The sequence below is a fragment of the Hyperolius riggenbachi genome, chromosome 12, assembly GCF_040937935.1.
Source record: "Hyperolius riggenbachi isolate aHypRig1 chromosome 12, aHypRig1.pri, whole genome shotgun sequence".
Lineage (NCBI taxonomy): Eukaryota > Metazoa > Chordata > Amphibia > Anura > Hyperoliidae > Hyperolius > Hyperolius riggenbachi.
Window position 1 is genome coordinate 94,091,792 of NC_090657.1, and position 14,998 is coordinate 94,106,789.

Consider the following 14,998-nt stretch of genomic DNA (forward strand, 5'->3'; position numbering starts at 1 on the left):
TTTTTGTTTTGTTTGCGTTTCTATGCTTTGACCCTTTTTGGTGAGGATTGGTATGGCTATGGGGAGGAGGAGGCCATTATTAGAATTTGGGGGTATATTTAAATCATTTGAAATATGCCCCTGAGTTCTACTCTGCAGGTTGCAACAATTTGTAATCACCAATAAAGTTCTCTTAAGGGCCAGTTTACACTTGGGGTGCTTTAATAAGTAGTTTTTCTGCTCTTTGCTGATAGCCGGTATTCAGCAAAGCACTGCGGTAAATCCTTGCAGTGCCTGTGATGTGCGTATATCGCAAAAGTGCACTGCGTGCAACATTTTGCTGGCAGTTAGAAGCCATTCTCATTCTCTGGAATGAGACAGAAAAACGCAATCACTGTAACATGGAGCCACAATTGCTTGGTAGAAATGCAATTACACTCCATAGGTGATTGCGATTTGCCTTTTGCAATCCCAGTATTGAACCCGGCCTCAGGGGGACCAGCTGGATCCCAATTATTTATCAGGTGGTGGTTGTGTTCCCCGACTTTGCACTTGATGGTGTAAGAGTGGAACCCTTTAAGACCACCTATCCCCCTCTTCCCTCTCCAAAACGCTATACTCTATTCCTCTCTCACTCCCATCACCTAACCCGCCCTAATAGAGTCTACCTTACCATGGTGGGCCGGCTTTCAATCCTATTGGCCAAAATGTGATTTAGTTTTAGCCAACTGGATTAGCCAAAGGACTCTGTTAAAAAAAGAATATAATAAACTATCTTAGATGGAGATTAACTAATTAGCGCCCTTTTTTATTAATCATGTTTCGATTTAAAAATTGTATCGTTTACATTTTTCCAATAGCAACAGCACGGCGATGAACATGTGAATTGCATTGCCGGGTTTTTGCTAGTGCAATTGGTATTTTCCAGAATTACAATTGTTGGCCTGCATCTTTTTTTGTTTTGTTTGCAGTTCTATGCTTTGTACCTTTTTGGTGAGGATTGGTATGACTATGGGGAGGAGGAGGCGATTATTAGAATTTGGGGGTATATTTAAATCATTTTAAATACGCCCCTGAGTTCTACATTGCAGGTTGCAACAATTTGTAATCACCAATAAAGTTCTCTTAAGGGCCAGTTCACACTTGGGGTGCTTTTATAAGTAGTTTTTCTGCTCTTTGCTGATAGCCGGTATTGAGCAAAGCACTGCGGTAAATCCTTGCAGTGCCTGTGATGTGCGTATATCGCAAAAGTGCACTGCGTGTAACATTTTGCTGGCAGTTAGAACGCCATTCTCATTCTCTGGAATGAGACTGAAAAACGCAATCACTGTAACATGGAGCCACAATTGCTTGGTAGATATGCAATTACACTCCATAGGCGATTGCGATTTGCCTTTTGCGATCCCAGTGTTGAACCCGGCCTAAGGGGGACCAGCTGGATCCCAATTATTTATCAGGTGGTCGCTGTGTTCCCCGACTTTGCACTTGATGGTGTAAGAGTGGTACCCCTTAAGACCACCTATCCCCATCTTCCTTCTCCAAAACGCTATCCCCTATTCCTCTCTCACTCCTATTCCCTAACCCGCCCTAATAGAGTCTACCTTACCATGGTGGGCCGGCTTACAATCCTATTGGCCAAAATGTGATTTAGTTTTAGCCAACTGGATTAGCCAAAGGACTCTGTTAAAAAAAGAATCTAATAAACTATCTTAGATGGAGATTAAGTAATTAGGGCTCTTTTTATTAAGCACGTTTCGATTTAAAAATTGTATCGTTCCCATTTTGCCAATAGCAACAGCACGGCGATGAACATGTGAATTGCATTGCCGGGTTTTTGCTAGTGCAATTGGTATTATCCAGAATTACAATTGTTGGCCTGCATCTTTTTTTGTTTTGTTTGCGTTTCTATGCTTTGACCCTTTTTGGTGAGGATTGGTATGGCTATGGGGAGGAGGAGGCCATTATTAGAATTTGGGGGTATATTTAAATCATTTGAAATATGCCCCTGAGTTCTACTCTGCAGGTTGCAACAATTTGTAATCACCAATAAAGTTCTCTTAAGGGCCAGTTTACACTTGGGGTGCTTTAATAAGTAGTTTTTCTGCTCTTTGCTGATAGCCGGTATTCAGCAAAGCACTGCGGTAAATCCTTGCAGTGCCTGTGATGTGCGTATATCGCAAAAGTGCACTGCGTGCAACATTTTGCTGGCAGTTAGAAGCCATTCTCATTCTCTGGAATGAGACAGAAAAACGCAATCACTGTAACATGGAGCCACAATTGCTTGGTAGAAATGCAATTACACTCCATAGGTGATTGCGATTTGCCTTTTGCAATCCCAGTATTGAACCCGGCCTAAGGGGGACCAGCTAGATCCCAATTATTTATCAGGTGGTCGTTGTGTTCCCCGACTTTGCACTTGATGGTGTAAGAGTGGAACCCTTTAAGACCACCTATCCCCCTCTTCCCTCTCCAAAACGCTATACTCTATTCCTCTCTCACTCCCATCACCTAACCCGCCCTAATAGAGTCTACCTTACCATGGTGGGCCTGCTTACAATCCTATTGGCCAAAATGTGATTTAGTTTTAGCCAACTGGATTAGCCAAAGGACTCTGTTAAAAAAAGAATATAATAAACTATCTTAGATGGAGATTAAGTAATTAGGGCCCTTTTTTATTAAGCACGTTTCGATTTAAAAATTGTATCGTTCCCATTTTGCCAATAGCAACAGCACGGCGATGAACATGTGAATTGCATTGCCGGGTTTTTGCTAGTGCAATTGGTATTTTCCAGAATTACAATTGTTGGCCTGCATCTTTTTTTGTTTTGTTTGCGTTTCTATGCTTTGACCCTTTTTGGTGAGGATTGGTATGGCTATGGGGAGGAGGAGGCCATTATTAGAATTTGGGGGTATATTTAAATCATTTTAAATATGCCCCTGAGTTCTACTCTGCAGGTTGCAACAATTTGTAATCACCAATAAAGTTCTCTTAAGGGCCAGTTTACACTTGGGGTGCTTTAATAAGTAGTTTTTCTGCTCTTTGCTGATAGCCGGTATTCAGCAAAGCACTGCGGTAAATCCTTGCAGTGCCTGTGATGTGCGTATATCGCAAAAGTGCACTGCGTGCAACATTTTGCTGGCAGTTAGAAGCCATTCTCATTCTCTGGAATGAGACAGAAAAACGCAATCACTGTAACATGGAGCCACAATTGCTTGGTAGAAATGCAATTACACTCCATAGGTGATTGCGATTTGCCTTTTGCAATCCCAGTATTGAACCCGGCCTCAGGGGGACCAGCTGGATCCCAATTATTTATCAGGTGGTGGTTGTGTTCCCCGACTTTGCACTTGATGGTGTAAGAGTGGAACCCTTTAAGACCACCTATCCCCCTCTTCCCTCTCCAAAACGCTATACTCTATTCCTCTCTCACTCCCATCACCTAACCCGCCCTAATAGAGTCTACCTTACCATGGTGGGCCGGCTTACAATCCTATTGGCCAAAATGTGATTTAGTTTTAGCCAACTGGATTAGCCAAAGGACTCTGTTAAAAAAAGAATATAATAAACTATCTTAGATGGAGATTAACTAATTAGCGCCCTTTTTTATTAAGCATGTTTCGATTTAAAAATTGTATCGTTTACATGTTTCCAATAGCAACAGCACGGCGATGAACATGTGAATTGCATTGCCGGGTTTTTGCTAGTGCAATTGGTATTTTCCAGAATTACAATTGTTGGCCTGCATCTTTTTTTGTTTTGTTTGCAGTTCTATGCTTTGTACCTTTTTGGTGAGGATTGGTATGGCTATGGGGAGGAGGAGGCGATTATTACAATTTGGGGGTATATTTAAATCATTTTAAATACGCCCCTGAGTTCTACATTGCAGGTTGCAACAATTTGTAATCACCAATAAAGTTCTCTTAAGGGCCAGTTCACACTTGGGGTGCTTTTATAAGTAGTTTTTCTGCTCTTTGCTGATAGCCGGTATTGAGCAAAGCACTGCGGTAAATCCTTGCAGTGCCTGTGATGTGCGTATATCGCAAAAGTGCACTGCGTGTAACATTTTGCTGGCAGTTAGAACGCCATTCTCATTCTCTGGAATGAGACTGAAAAACGCAATCACTGTAACATGGAGCCACAATTGCTTGGTAGATATGCAATTACACTCCATAGGCGATTGCGATTTGCCTTTTGCGATCCCAGTGTTGAACCCGGCCTAAGGGGGACCAGCTGGATCCCAATTATTTATCAGGTGGTCGCTGTGTTCCCCGACTTTGCACTTGATGGTGTAAGAGTGGTACCCCTTAAGACCACCTATCCCCATCTTCCTTCTCCAAAACGCTATCCCCTATTCCTCTCTCACTCCTATTCCCTAACCCGCCCTAATAGAGTCTACCTTACCATGGTGGGCCGGCTTACAATCCTATTGGCCAAAATGTGATTCAGTTTTAGCCAACTGGATTAGCCAAAGGACTCTGTTAAAAAAAGAATATAATAAACTATCTTAGATGGAGATTAAGTAATTAGGGCCCTTTTTATTAAGCACGTTTCGATTTAAAAATTGTATCGTTCCCATTTTGCCAATAGCAACAGCACGGCGATGAACATGTGAATTGCATTGCCGGGTTTTTGCAAGTGCAATTGGTATTATCCAGAATTACAATTGTTGGCCTGCATCTTTTTTTGTTTTGTTTGCGTTTCTATGCTTTGACCCTTTTTGGTGAGGATTGGTATGGCTATGGGGAGGAGGAGGCCATTATTAGAATTTGGGGGTATATTTAAATCATTTTAAATATGCCCCTGAGTTCTACTCTGCAGGTTGCAACAATTTGTAATCACCAATAAAGTTCTCTTAAGGGCCAGTTTACACTTGGGGTGCTTTAATAAGTAGTTTTTCTGCTCTTTGCTGATAGCCGGTATTCAGCAAAGCACTGCGGTAAATCCTTGCAGTGCCTGTGATGTGCGTATATCGCAAAAGTGCACTGCGTGCAACATTTTGCTGGCAGTTAGAAGCCATTCTCATTCTCTGGAATGAGACAGAAAAACGCAATCACTGTAACATGGAGCCACAATTGCTTGGTAGAAATGCAATTACACTCCATAGGTGATTGCGATTTGCCTTTTGCAATCCCAGTATTGAACCCGGCCTCAGGGGGACCAGCTGGATCCCAATTATTTATCAGGTGGTCGTTGTGTTCCCCGACTTTGCACTTGATGGTGTAAGAGTGGAACCCTTTAAGACCACCTATCCCCCTCTTCCCTCTCCAAAACGCTATACTCTATTCCTCTCTCACTCCCATCACCTAACCCGCCCTAATAGAGTCTACCTTACCATGGTGGGCCGGCTTTCAATCCTATTGGCCAAAATGTGATTTAGTTTTAGCCAACTGGATTAGCCAAAGGACTCTGTTAAAAAAAGAATATAATAAACTATCTTAGATGGAGATTAACTAATTAGCGCCCTTTTTTATTAATCATGTTTCGATTTAAAAATTGTATCGTTTACATTTTTCCAATAGCAACAGCACGGCGATGAACATGTGAATTGCATTGCCGGGTTTTTGCTAGTGCAATTGGTATTTTCCAGAATTACAATTGTTGGCCTGCATCTTTTTTTGTTTTGTTTGCAGTTCTATGCTTTGTACCTTTTTGGTGAGGATTGGTATGACTATGGGGAGGAGGAGGCGATTATTAGAATTTGGGGGTATATTTAAATAATTTTAAATACGCCCCTGAGTTCTACATTGCAGGTTGCAACAATTTGTAATCACCAATAAAGTTCTCTTAAGGGCCAGTTCACACTTGGGGTGCTTTTATAAGTAGTTTTTCTGCTCTTTGCTGATAGCCGGTATTGAGCAAAGCACTGCGGTAAATCCTTGCAGTGCCTGTGATGTGCGTATATCGCAAAAGTGCACTGCGTGTAACATTTTGCTGGCAGTTAGAACGCCATTCTCATTCTCTGGAATGAGACTGAAAAACGCAATCACTGTAACATGGAGCCACAATTGCTTGGTAGATATGCAATTACACTCCATAGGCGATTGCGATTTGCCTTTTGCGATCCCAGTGTTGAACCCGGCCTAAGGGGGACCAGCTGGATCCCAATTATTTATCAGGTGGTCGCTGTGTTCCCCGACTTTGCACTTGATGGTGTAAGAGTGGTACCCCTTAAGACCACCTATCCCCATCTTCCTTCTCCAAAACGCTATCCCCTATTCCTCTCTCACTCCTATTCCCTAAACCGCCCTAATAGAGTCTACCTTACCATGGTGGGCCGGCTTACAATCCTATTGGCCAAAATGTGATTTAGTTTTAGCCAACTGGATTAGCCAAAGGACTCTGTTAAAAAAAGAATATAATAAACTATCTTAGATGGAGATTAAGTAATTAGGGCCCTTTTTATTAAGCACGTTTCGATTTAAAAATTGTATCGTTCCCATTTTGCCAATAGCAACAGCACGGCGATGAACATGTGAATTGCATTGCCGGGTTTTTGCTAGTGCAATTGGTATTATCCAGAATTACAATTGTTGGCCTGCATCTTTTTTTGTTTTGTTTGCGTTTCTATGCTTTGACCCTTTTTGGTGAGGATTGGTATGGCTATGGGGAGGAGGAGGCCATTATTAGAATTTGGGGGTATATTTAAATCATTTGAAATATGCCCCTGAGTTCTACTCTGCAGGTTGCAACAATTTGTAATCACCAATAAAGTTCTCTTAAGGGCCAGTTTACACTTGGGGTGCTTTAATAAGTAGTTTTTCTGCTCTTTGCTGATAGCCGGTATTCAGCAAAGCACTGCGGTAAATCCTTGCAGTGCCTGTGATGTGCGTATATCGCAAAAGTGCACTGCGTGCAACATTTTGCTGGCAGTTAGAAGCCATTCTCATTCTCTGGAATGAGACAGAAAAACGCAATCACTGTAACATGGAGCCACAATTGCTTGGTAGAAATGCAATTACACTCCATAGGTGATTGCGATTTGCCTTTTGCAATCCCAGTATTGAACCCGGCCTCAGGGGGACCAGCTGGATCCCAATTATTTATCAGGTGGTGGTTGTGTTCCCCGACTTTGCACTTGATGGTGTAAGAGTGGAACCCTTTAAGACCACCTATCCCCCTCTTCCCTCTCCAAAACGCTATACTCTATTCCTCTCTCACTCCCATCACCTAACCCGCCCTAATAGAGTCTACCTTACCATGGTGGGCCGGCTTACAATCCTATTGGCCAAAATGTGATTTAGTTTTAGCCAACTGGATTAGCCAAAGGACTCTGTTAAAAAAAGAATATAATAAACTATCTTAGATGGAGATTAACTAATTAGCGCCCTTTTTTATTAAGCATGTTTCGATTTAAAAATTGTATCGTTTACATGTTTCCAATAGCAACAGCACGGCGATGAACATGTGAATTGCATTGCCGGGTTTTTGCTAGTGCAATTGGTATTTTCCAGAATTACAATTGTTGGCCTGCATCTTTTTTTGTTTTGTTTGCAGTTCTATGCTTTGTACCTTTTTGGTGAGGATTGGTATGGCTATGGGGAGGAGGAGGCGATTATTAGAATTTGGGGGTATATTTAAATCATTTTAAATACGCCCCTGAGTTCTACATTGCAGGTTGCAACAATTTGTAATCACCAATAAAGTTCTCTTAAGGGCCAGTTCACACTTGGGGTGCTTTTATAAGTAGTTTTTCTGCTCTTTGCTGATAGCCGGTATTGAGCAAAGCACTGCGGTAAATCCTTGCAGTGCCTGTGATGTGCGTATATCGCAAAAGTGCACTGCGTGTAACATTTTGCTGGCAGTTAGAACGCCATTCTCATTCTCTGGAATGAGACTGAAAAACGCAATCACTGTAACATGGAGCCACAATTGCTTGGTAGATATGCAATTACACTCCATAGGCGATTGCGATTTGCCTTTTGCGATCCCAGTGTTGAACCCGGCCTAAGGGGGACCAGCTGGATCCCAATTATTTATCAGGTGGTCGCTGTGTTCCCCGACTTTGCACTTGATGGTGTAAGAGTGGTACCCCTTAAGACCACCTATCCCCATCTTCCTTCTCCAAAACGCTATCCCCTATTCCTCTCTCACTCCTATTCCCTAACCCGCCCTAATAGAGTCTACCTTACCATGGTGGGCCGGCTTACAATCCTATTGGCCAAAATGTGATTTAGTTTTAGCCAACTGGATTAGCCAAAGGACTCTGTTAAAAAAAGAATATAATAAACTATCTTAGATGGAGATTAAGTAATTAGGGCCCTTTTTATTAAGCACGTTTCGATTTAAAAATTGTATCGTTCCCATTTTGCCAATAGCAACAGCACGGCGATGAACATGTGAATTGCATTGCCGGGTTTTTGCTAGTGCAATTGGTATTATCCAGAATTACAATTGTTGGCCTGCATCTTTTTTTGTTTTGTTTGCGTTTCTATGCTTTGACCCTTTTTGGTGAGGATTGGTATGGCTATGGGGAGGAGGAGGCCATTATTAGAATTTGGGGGTATATTTAAATCATTTTAAATATGCCCCTGAGTTCTACTCTGCAGGTTGCAACAATTTGTAATCACCAATAAAGTTCTCTTAAGGGCCAGTTTACACTTGGGGTGCTTTAACCTCCTCGGCGTTCTATTGAGATCGCCAGGGAGGCTGCGGGAGGGTTTTTTTTTAATTAAAAAAAAACTATTTCATGCAGCCAACTGAAAGTTGGCTGCATGAAAGCCCACTAGAGGGCGCTCCGGAGGCGTTCTTCCGATCGCCTCCGGCGCCCATAATAAACAAGGAAGGCCGCAATGAGCGGCCTTCCTTGTTTTGCTTAGATCGTCGCCATGGCGACGAGCGGAGTGACGTCATGGACGTCAGCCGACGTCCTGACGTCAGCCGCCTCCGATCCAGCCCTTAGCGCTGGCCGGAACTTTTTGTTCCGGCTGCGCAGGGCTCAGGCGGCTAGGGGGGCCCTCTTTCGCCGCTGCTCGCGGCGAATCGCCGCAGAGCGGCGGCGATCAGGCAGCACACGCGGCTGGCAAAGTGCCGGCTGCGTATGCTGCACTTTATTTGATAAAAATCGGCCCAGCAGGGCCTGAGCGGCAGCCTCCGGCGGTGATGGACGAGCTGAGCTCGTCCATACCGCTCAGGAGGTTAATAAGTAGTTTTTCTGCTCTTTGCTGATAGCCGGTATTCAGCAAAGCACTGCGGTAAATCCTTGCAGTGCCTGTGATGTGCGTATATCGCAAAAGTGCACTGCGTGCAACATTTTGCTGGCAGTTAGAAGCCATTCTCATTCTCTGGAATGAGACAGAAAAACGCAATCACTGTAACATGGAGCCACAATTGCTTGGTAGAAATGCAATTACACTCCATAGGTGATTGCGATTTGCCTTTTGCAATCCCAGTATTGAACCCGGCCTAAGGGGGACCAGCTGGATCCCAATTATTTATCAGGTGGTCGTTGTGTTCCCCGACTTTGCACTTGATGGTGTAAGAGTGGAACCCTTTAAGACCACCTATCCCCCTCTTCCCTCTCCAAAACGCTATACTCTATTCCTCTCTCACTCCCATCACCTAACCCGCCCTAATAGAGTCTACCTTACCATGGTGGGCCTGCTTACAATCCTATTGGCCAAAATGTGATTTAGTTTTAGCCAACTGGATTAGCCAAAGGACTCTGTTAAAAAAAGAATATAATAAACTATCTTAGATGGAGATTAAGTAATTAGGGCCCTTTTTTATTAAGCACGTTTCGATTTAAAAATTGTATCGTTCCCATTTTGCCAATAGCAACAGCACGGCGATGAACATGTGAATTGCATTGCCTCGTTTTTGCTAGTGCAATTGGTATTTTCCAGAATTACAATTGTTGGCCTGCATCTTTTTTTGTTTTGTTTGCGTTTCTATGCTTTGACCCTTTTTGGTGAGGATTGGTATGGCTATGGGGAGGAGGAGGCCATTATTAGAATTTGGGGGTATATTTAAATCATTTTAAATATGCCCCTGAGTTCTACTCTGCAGGTTGCAACAATTTGTAATCACCAATAAAGTTCTCTTAAGGGCCAGTTTACACTTGGGGTGCTTTAATAAGTAGTTTTTCTGCTCTTTGCTGATAGCCGGTATTCAGCAAAGCACTGCGGTAAATCCTTGCAGTGCCTGTGATGTGCGTATATCGCAAAAGTGCACTGCGTGCAACATTTTGCTGGCAGTTAGAAGCCATTCTCATTCTCTGGAATGAGACAGAAAAACGCAATCACTGTAACATGGAGCCACAATTGCTTGGTAGAAATGCAATTACACTCCATAGGTGATTGCGATTTGCCTTTTGCAATCCCAGTATTGAACCCGGCCTCAGGGGGACCAGCTGGATCCCAATTATTTATCAGGTGGTGGTTGTGTTCCCCGACTTTGCACTTGATGGTGTAAGAGTGGAACCCTTTAAGACCACCTATCCCCCTCTTCCCTCTCCAAAACGCTATACTCTATTCCTCTCTCACTCCCATCACCTAACCCGCCCTAATAGAGTCTACCTTACCACGGTGGGCCGGCTTTCAATCCTATTGGCCAAAATGTGATTTAGTTTTAGCCAACTGGATTAGCCAAAGGACTCTGTTAAAAAAAGAATATAATAAACTATCTTAGATGGAGATTAACTAATTAGCGCCCTTTTTTATTAATCATGTTTCGATTTAAAAATTTTATCGTTTACATTTTTCCAATAGCAACAGCACGGCGATGAACATGTGAATTGCATTGCCGGGTTTTTGCTAGTGCAATTGGTATTTTCCAGAATTACAATTGTTGGCCTGCATCTTTTTTTGTTTTGTTTGCAGTTCTATGCTTTGTACCTTTTTGGTGAGGATTGGTATGACTATGGGGAGGAGGAGGCGATTATTAGAATTTGGGGGTATATTTAAATCATTTTAAATACGCCCCTGAGTTCTACATTGCAGGTTGCAACAATTTGTAATCACCAATAAAGTTCTCTTAAGGGCCAGTTCACACTTGGGGTGCTTTTATAAGTAGTTTTTCTGCTCTTTGCTGATAGCCGGTATTGAGCAAAGCACTGCGGTAAATCCTTGCAGTGCCTGTGATGTGCGTATATCGCAAAAGTGCACTGCGTGTAACATTTTGCTGGCAGTTAGAACGCCATTCTCATTCTCTGGAATGAGACTGAAAAACGCAATCACTGTAACATGGAGCCACAATTGCTTGGTAGATATGCAATTACACTCCATAGGCGATTGCGATTTGCCTTTTGCGATCCCAGTGTTGAACCCGGCCTAAGGGGGACCAGCTGGATCCCAATTATTTATCAGGTGGTCGCTGTGTTCCCCGACTTTGCACTTGATGGTGTAAGAGTGGTACCCCTTAAGACCACCTATCCCCATCTTCCTTCTCCAAAACGCTATCCCCTATTCCTCTCTCACTCCTATTCCCTAACCCGCCCTAATAGAGTCTACCTTACCATGGTGGGCCGGCTTACAATCCTATTGGCCAAAATGTGATTTAGTTTTAGCCAACTGGATTAGCCAAAGGACTCTGTTAAAAAAAGAATATAATAAACTATCTTAGATGGAGATTAAGTAATTAGGGCCCTTTTTATTAAGCACGTTTCGATTTAAAAATTGTATCGTTCCCATTTTGCCAATAGCAACAGCACGGCGATGAACATGTGAATTGCATTGCCGGGTTTTTGCTAGTGCAATTGGTATTATCCAGAATTACAATTGTTGGCCTGCATCTTTTTTTGTTTTGTTTGCGTTTCTATGCTTTGACCCTTTTTGGTGAGGATTGGTATGGCTATGGGGAGGAGGAGGCCATTATTAGAATTTGGGGGTATATTTAAATCATTTGAAATATGCCCCTGAGTTCTACTCTGCAGGTTGCAACAATTTGTAATCACCAATAAAGTTCTCTTAAGGGCCAGTTTACACTTGGGGTGCTTTAATAAGTAGTTTTTCTGCTCTTTGCTGATAGCCGGTATTCAGCAAAGCACTGCGGTAAATCCTTGCAGTGCCTGTGATGTGCGTATATCGCAAAAGTGCACTGCGTGCAACATTTTGCTGGCAGTTAGAAGCCATTCTCATTCTCTGGAATGAGACAGAAAAACGCAATCACTGTAACATGGAGCCACAATTGCTTGGTAGAAATGCAATTACACTCCATAGGTGATTGCGATTTGCCTTTTGCAATCCCAGTATTGAACCCGGCCTAAGGGGGACCAGCTAGATCCCAATTATTTATCAGGTGGTCGTTGTGTTCCCCGACTTTGCACTTGATGGTGTAAGAGTGGAACCCTTTAAGACCACCTATCCCCCTCTTCCCTCTCCAAAACGCTATACTCTATTCCTCTCTCACTCCCATCACCTAACCCGCCCTAATAGAGTCTACCTTACCATGGTGGGCCTGCTTACAATCCTATTGGCCAAAATGTGATTTAGTTTTAGCCAACTGGATTAGCCAAAGGACTCTGTTAAAAAAAGAATATAATAAACTATCTTAGATGGAGATTAAGTAATTAGGGCCCTTTTTTATTAAGCACGTTTCGATTTAAAAATTGTATCGTTCCCATTTTGCCAATAGCAACAGCACGGCGATGAACATGTGAATTGCATTGCCGGGTTTTTGCTAGTGCAATTGGTATTTTCCAGAATTACAATTGTTGGCCTGCATCTTTTTTTGTTTTGTTTGCGTTTCTATGCTTTGACCCTTTTTGGTGAGGATTGGTATGGCTATGGGGAGGAGGAGGCCATTATTAGAATTTGGGGGTATATTTAAATCATTTTAAATATGCCCCTGAGTTCTACTCTGCAGGTTGCAACAATTTGTAATCACCAATAAAGTTCTCTTAAGGGCCAGTTTACACTTGGGGTGCTTTAATAAGTAGTTTTTCTGCTCTTTGCTGATAGCCGGTATTCAGCAAAGCACTGCGGTAAATCCTTGCAGTGCCTGTGATGTGCGTATATCGCAAAAGTGCACTGCGTGCAACATTTTGCTGGCAGTTAGAAGCCATTCTCATTCTCTGGAATGAGACAGAAAAACGCAATCACTGTAACATGGAGCCACAATTGCTTGGTAGAAATGCAATTACACTCCATAGGTGATTGCGATTTGCCTTTTGCAATCCCAGTATTGAACCCGGCCTAAGGGGGACCAGCTAGATCCCAATTATTTATCAGGTGGTCGTTGTGTTCCCCGACTTTGCACTTGATGGTGTAAGAGTGGAACCCTTTAAGACCACCTATCCCCCTCTTCCCTCTCCAAAACGCTATACTCTATTCCTCTCTCACTCCCATCACCTAACCCGCCCTAATAGAGTCTACCTTACCATGGTGGGCCTGCTTACAATCCTATTGGCCAAAATGTGATTTAGTTTTAGCCAACTGGATTAGCCAAAGGACTCTGTTAAAAAAAGAATATAATAAACTATCTTAGATGGAGATTAAGTAATTAGGGCCCTTTTTTATTAAGCACGTTTCGATTTAAAAATTGTATCGTTCCCATTTTGCCAATAGCAACAGCACGGCGATGAACATGTGAATTGCATTGCCGGGTTTTTGCTAGTGCAATTGGTATTTTCCAGAATTACAATTGTTGGCCTGCATCTTTTTTTGTTTTGTTTGCGTTTCTATGCTTTGACCCTTTTTGGTGAGGATTGGTATGGCTATGGGGAGGAGGAGGCCATTATTAGAATTTGGGGGTATATTTAAATCATTTTAAATATGCCCCTGAGTTCTACTCTGCAGGTTGCAACAATTTGTAATCACCAATAAAGTTCTCTTAAGGGCCAGTTTACACTTGGGGTGCTTTAATAAGTAGTTTTTCTGCTCTTTGCTGATAGCCGGTATTCAGCAAAGCACTGCGGTAAATCCTTGCAGTGCCTGTGATGTGCGTATATCGCAAAAGTGCACTGCGTGCAACATTTTGCTGGCAGTTAGAAGCCATTCTCATTCTCTGGAATGAGACAGAAAAACGCAATCACTGTAACATGGAGCCACAATTGCTTGGTAGAAATGCAATTACACTCCATAGGTGATTGCGATTTGCCTTTTGCAATCCCAGTATTGAACCCGGCCTCAGGGGGACCAGCTGGATCCCAATTATTTATCAGGTGGTGGTTGTGTTCCCCGACTTTGCACTTGATGGTGTAAGAGTGGAACCCTTTAAGACCACCTATCCCCCTCTTCCCTCTCCAAAACGCTATACTCTATTCCTCTCTCACTCCCATCACCTAACCCGCCCTAATAGAGTCTACCTTACCATGGTGGGCCGGCTTACAATCCTATTGGCCAAAATGTGATTTAGTTTTAGCCAACTGGATTAGCCAAAGGACTCTGTTAAAAAAAGAATATAATAAACTATCTTAGATGGAGATTAACTAATTAGCGCCCTTTTTTATTAAGCATGTTTCGATTTAAAAATTGTATCGTTTACATGTTTCCAATAGCAACAGCACGGCGATGAACATGTGAATTGCATTGCCGGGTTTTTGCTAGTGCAATTGGTATTTTCCAGAATTACAATTGTTGGCCTGCATCTTTTTTTGTTTTGTTTGCAGTTCTATGCTTTGTACCTTTTTGGTGAGGATTGGTATGGCTATGGGGAGGAGGAGGCGATTATTAGAATTTGGGGGTATATTTAAATCATTTTAAATACGCCCCTGAGTTCTACATTGCAGGTTGCAACAATTTGTAATCACCAATAAAGTTCTCTTAAGGGCCAGTTCACACTTGGGGTGCTTTTATAAGTAGTTTTTCTGCTCTTTGCTGATAGCCGGTATTGAGCAAAGCACTGCGGTAAATCCTTGCAGTGCCTGTGATGTGCGTATATCGCAAAAGTGCACTGCGTGTAACATTTTGCTGGCAGTTAGAACGCCATTCTCATTCTCTGGAATGAGACTGAAAAACGCAATCACTGTAACATGGAGCCACAATTGCTTGGTAGATATGCAATTACACTCCATAGGCGATTGCGATTTGCCTTTTGCGATCCCAGTGTTGAACCCGGCCTAAGGGGGACCAGCTGGATCCC